Below are 6,012 nucleotides of genomic sequence, written 5' to 3'. Positions count from 1 at the left end.
GATGATCCTTTGGGAGTGGCCTTAAAATTCTCAGCACTGTTTCTCCCTTTCTCCATCTTGAACATGGAGTATTAGTTGTGAGCAATAATGCCATTCGGAATCTCAGCTTGCCCGATTCAAACATTAACCATAGTTCTATCCAACTTTTAGACTACTTCACATTTACTTTTTTCCCCTCAATTGCGTATTTTTTATGACAATGACTATCCCTTCTAAGTAATGCTTTTTCACTTGCCAGACAGATAAGCCATGAGGATGGATCACTGGAGATCAAGAGTACATTCAATTTATCTGCCTCTATTTACTCACCTTCTTTCTATATGGGCAACTCTTATGTTAGCAGCTGTTCTGTGTGAGGGTGAGGATATATCTGGAATCCAGCAAGAGAAAACGTAAAGGGGTTATCAAAGGATACTTCACTTTGGTGATGTCTAAATTGTTGAGCTGCATTTTAAAGGAAGTCCAATAGGAGAATAGAATGAGTGAATACTGGGGAGCTATTTATTGTTTGCCTCCATTTGGAGCTAAAAGTAGTAGCTTGCCAAATACCCAGTATGTCTAAGTTTGATTGATTATCTGTGAGTCATTGGGTACGTAGTCCAATTTAAAGGATAGTAAATTAAGTAGAAGGAGAAAAATAGAAAGGCAGCATGATGCATTGAGTAGTAGGCAGGCATTTAAGTGAGAAAGACCTAGACTCAGTTCCTGTTTTTGACATATACTAGCTGTGTGACCAAGGAGAAGTCATTTTGTTCATCTAAATCTCAGTTTTTTCATCTGTAAAATGGATAAAGAGAGAGCTATCATGTTTAAATGGCTAGAGGGCCAAACTTATTTCCTCTGATGCATGTACTTCTGTAGGGCAGCCATTTAGCTTCTGGGTAGTGCTCTCCATCCTTCAGGCAGCTCTCTAAGGTAGAGTGAGTTTCTTCACTGGGTTCCCCTCACTGAAATCCAGGTTCCACTCCCCTGAAAAAATAGAAAATGAAATCTAGAAATATGTCTCCAATGTGTAAATTTGGAACCTTATTTACTGTCCAGTTGTTTTTGAGAAGATTTAGGCCAACTTAAGCCCCTTTCAAAGCATATTATCTGAGGATAAAAAAGCAAAAGAAGATCATAGATCTACGAAACGATTTAAGAAACAATCAAAATACTACATGCAGAGTCAAGAAATTTTAAGGGTGCTCTTGAGGGAGTGCAAGCCTTCATTTCATGGGAAAATAAACAATTCAGTGCTAAGAAAATTGATGCTATGCTAGTTCTCTGTCTGAAACATGTATCCAACTTGGGAATAACAAACAAAAAGGAAAAACAAAAAGCCTGCTATGGGAAAAACTTATGATATCACACAAATGGGGTAAATGAAGATGAGAAAATATTTGGAAAGCATTTTATAACCCTTGAAGTGCTATATAAATACTGGCAATTATAACTGTAATTCACAAAAAAAGTTGAGAATGAATGTGTAGGATGTCACGAACACCATGGTTCAAAATCTCAGTGATCAAATTAAAATATCATATTTTGGATCCTAATTCAGCAATACTATTAGTGTCCACTCTTGTAGAGAGGTATTTGGAGGCATGGAATGATGAAACTTCAGACACTGAAAGGCTGAGGCTCTGTGACCCTGGGCAAGTCTTCAGCCTTTCCCTGTCTCATTTTTTCACTGTAAAGGGTAAGAACAGCACCTTTTCCACAGAGATGTTATGGCAATCAAACAAGATGATATGTTGTAGAAAACATTATCTAAAGATTAGTGATGATGATGATGACAATGATGATGGGTGATGGTGATGGTGATAACCATTGTCTTTTATGACAAGAACTGTGGTGCACTAACGAAACGCCCCTGCTACAACCACCACCAAAAAATATTACTCCTCTTCACTTTGTATTTCAGCCTACCCGACTGATTTGCTGTTCTTCATGCGTAATATTTTACCTCCTATTTTCATGCCTTTGCTCATGCAGCTTTTCCACCATCTTTGGAATGCTTGTATTTCCCACATCCAAATATTTGGAACCTGCAATTCCCTTCAAGGCTCAGTATAAATATCCCACCCTGGAAAAGACTGTTCCCGATCCTCCCAGGAGTCAATGTGTTCCCATCCCTCAAATTCTACATTTTATTTGTTTTGTTGTCTATGTACATGTCATTTCTCCCTCTATCACCTCTGCTTCCTGCCCCCAATAGAAGTTTCTGGAAGGTAGGGGTTGATCTCATTTTTATCTTTTTTTTTCTTGTCCCCAGTGTTGAACACAGGGTCTGATACTTAATGAGCACTCAAGTCAGATTAGTTGACTTACCTGGAATTGAATTTCCTTCCCTCAGGGATCTTGAGGTCCTTTGGCATAATCCTGAAGTCACATATTCAAGATCTGTGATCAGAAATTCCAACCCTGTAAAGAAATGATGAACAAGATACCCAATATGGTAGAATTGAAAGAGTACTGGGATGAATCCAGAACACTCTAGTTCTGTGCCCAATGAGATACATGGTCCAAATATTTTAAAGTAAATATTCTTTGATATCTTTTGTTTTTATATTTCCCCTCTTTCCACATGATCCTTTTCCATGCCTTCTCCCAGAGAGCTAACACTTCATATGTGAAATCTTTAAAATAATTTAAAAATTCCTCAAAACTAAAATATCCAAAAATCTGATGTGTATATAAACGAATCCATTCCCACAGTTCTTCATTTCAGCAAAGAAGCAAGAGGATGTATTTTTGTGCTTTCTTTTCTTTCCTCTTTGTGCCCAAGCCTTTTTATAATGGGCACTTTGCTATCTAGTTGACTCCCCTACCTCGTACTCATGAAGTTGATTTTTTGAAACCCAGTAGGATTTTATATTCATCTTATGAAACTTTGTCTTGTTAGATTCAACCAGCCATTACCACTTACAATATCTTTATAAGATACTGTTTCTGTCATTTAAAAAATTAGGCAATCCTCTCAGTTTTGAGTCCTATGCAAACATGATAAATAGGCTAGTTATGCCTTTATCCAAATCACTTTTTAAAGAAAAATAAAAGCTATACAGCACAGCAGTGCCAAACACAATCCTTAAGACAGTCCACTGGAGGCATCCCAGTAATAATGATTGTCATATTTAATAAATAATAATAAAAATTAATTTCACATAGCACCTTCAGGTTGCAAAACTCCTTATAAATAACATCTCATTTTATTCTCACAGCAATCCTGGAACATAAATGGTATTTTGTGGTTGTTGTTAAATTGTTTCAATTGTGTCCCACTCTTTGTGACCCAGTTTTTGTGGGGTTTTCTTGGCAAATATACTAAAGTGGTTTGTCATTTTCTTCTCCAGCTCATTTTACAGAAGGAGAAACTGAGGCAAAGAGAGTTAAGTGACCTACCCAGGGTTACACAGCTAGAAAGTATCTGAACTGGATTGGAACTCAGGTTTCCCTGATATCAGGTCCAGTGCTCTATCTCCTCTAGCATCTAATTCCCTGCTTCATGTGACTCTTTAATACTTGCAAAGTTCTTTACATAACCATTTTTTTTATCCTTCCAATGACCCTGTGAAGTAGGTGCTATTACTAATCACGGAGGTAAAAGACCTGACAAGGATCACACAGGGAGTAAATGTCTGAGGCAAGATCTGAACACAGCTCTTTCTGATTTCAATTCAATGCTATGTCCACTCTGCCATGCTGTCTCCCATGTTGACATTAGTTAGCATAGAAAGAACACTGAATTTTGAGTCAGAAAATTTGGGTTTGTGCCTATGTGACCTTTGGCAAGTCCCTTGACTTCTCTAGGATTCATTTTCTTCATTTGGAAAACGGTGGTTGGACTAGATCATCTTAAGGTCACTTCCAGCTTTAAATCAGAGTTTCTATGATCCTGAGAGCTAAGACTTCTTAATGATTAGGGTTTGGGCAAGGCCATTCAGCCAATTCTGAACTGATAGTTTCTATTATGATCTAATTGAGACCTCTTCTGCTTTTTCACAAGAATAGAATGAAAGACTGTTATATCCTTTGTAGGAGACTGGATAAATCAACAATCGTAGTATTTCCCTGAACTACCAGCATAACAGTGTCATTGAACAAGGCTATTAAGTAGTTTGCAACAACCTACTCCAGATGAAGTTCCATTGGTTCTTTATGATCACCATTTCCTTTCCTAGGCACTCACTCATCATTTCTGTGATCATATACTCTAGATTTTTCCAGGGATATAAGCCAAGCTCTTGAGCCAGTTTAAACACTTCCTTCTTTCTCCTTATTTCCTGAAAATCAGGAAATCATCTGCCCTTCTCCTGTCTGGCATTTCCTCTCCCGTTCTCCATGATCTTTCAAATACCTCAGGCAGTGGGTTAGTAGTCCTTTACCCTAATTCTTTCAGGGCTTTATGATATAGGACAGCTGAGCTTGATACTCAAATTTATCAGAGGCAACTAGATGCTTTCTTCTCTTTTCCCTACCTATCATTGCAATTTTTTTTTCTAGTTGTAATCATTTTTATTCTGATTTGAGAGCAATAGAAGGGTAGATTAATATCTATCTTTCAAAGTTAAAAGAGACCTACCATTTTGTTTTCTAGGCCTAGGATACTACTTTATTTCAAATAAACTTCTTTTGAATGTGTAAGGATAGTCTTAATCATCTTAAACCAGCAATAAAAAAGTAAAATATAAATTTTTATTTAGAATTAAAGCAAATACTTCAGTATCACAAACACAATATTAAACTTCAAGAAATATACTGCTAATTTGGAGTGAGCATTTATTTGCACAATCACAACATGCGGACAAATCCAGAAAAGATGATAAAGTCTGAAATTTTCAGCATCCCACCACTAGAGCAGTTGGTCACAATATTTCGTACAAAGCACAACATTAAATGCACTGTAATTGATGTTGACAAAATTTCCACAGACTCATCTTTACAGACAACAAGAAAGCTCTAAAGATGCAAAACAATGCAATCTAGTCTTCTTCCGAAGAGTCTCTCTCAAATGTGTAGGCCATGAAGCAAGCATCTGGTCTCTTGGGGACAAGGGGATGCCCTGGTCTCACAATCTCAAAGCCCAAAAAGCTGAAAGTACGGAGCAATGCAGCTCTATCATCTCTATTCTTGTGGAAGCAGATAAAGACGTGATCAACGTGAAGCTGTTCTTCCGCAAACTCAAGAAGAACTGCAAAACTATCTTTGCTCCCTTCAGGTAGAGCACCACCTGGAATTTCGATGTAGAGGCTGTTGTTGTTCAGCACTGCTCTCCAATAAACGTGTTTGGCATCTGTAAGCCTGGACTGGACATTTAGAATTCTTGTCCTGTTATTAGACGTTAGTTCCTCTGTTACAGTCAGCCGATTATCAGAATAAAATAAATTAGCTGAAAGATTGTGATCCCTCTGACTATTCCCTCGCCCACCTGGGATCTTCAGGGGTGGGTGAGGGACATCAGGAGCACCACTGAGGCCCTGGACCCAGGTTACTACAGCAATTGAAGGAGACCCTGGAACTCTCGCTGCTGCGGCTGCCGCTGCTGTGGAGGCTGAAGACTGGCATGGCGCGGCTGACGTGGACGGTGGTGCTGGGTTTATCCCCCTCTTTCTCTCGGGCGAAGCAGTGGCTGTTGAGGATCCGCTGCAGGGAGGATTTCACCATCCGGCCGCTGGGGGTCCGAAACCAGGAAACCTCCACTGCACCTCTCCGGGCCGCCGCTGCTGCTCGCCGTTCGCAAAATCTATCATTGCAATTTTTGTTTAAATTTTTGTTCTGCAGTCCTTCCCTTCCTCCACTGTTATATTCTTCCATACTCCAGCCTTCTGACAGCTCAGGGCACCCCTCAGAATGTTCAGATCTTTCCCCTCACATTGAATATTGTCTTACAGTCAGTATGGAAGAGCTCTGGTCTTAGAATCAGGAGGATTTGGGCTTGAATTTCACTTCAGATGCTCACCAGTTGTATGAACTTAGAAGGGCAAATCAGTTAACTTTTCTCAGCCTCTGTTTATCTGTAAAAAGTGA

General features: G+C 39.0%; 1 pseudogene; it reads right to left on the bottom strand.

Moving 5' to 3' along the window:
• Positions 1–4,658: 4,658 nt before the first annotated feature.
• LOC140510171 (ornithine decarboxylase antizyme 1 pseudogene) lies at positions 4,659–5,717 on the bottom strand (annotated as a pseudogene).
• Between the last annotated feature and the right edge of the window lie 295 nt (positions 5,718–6,012).

The sequence above is a fragment of the Notamacropus eugenii genome, chromosome 6 (assembly GCF_028372415.1).
Source record: "Notamacropus eugenii isolate mMacEug1 chromosome 6, mMacEug1.pri_v2, whole genome shotgun sequence".
NCBI lineage: Eukaryota > Metazoa > Chordata > Mammalia > Diprotodontia > Macropodidae > Notamacropus > Notamacropus eugenii.
Note: the sequence above shows the minus strand (reverse complement) of the source record. Positions and strands in the feature narration are given on the sequence as shown.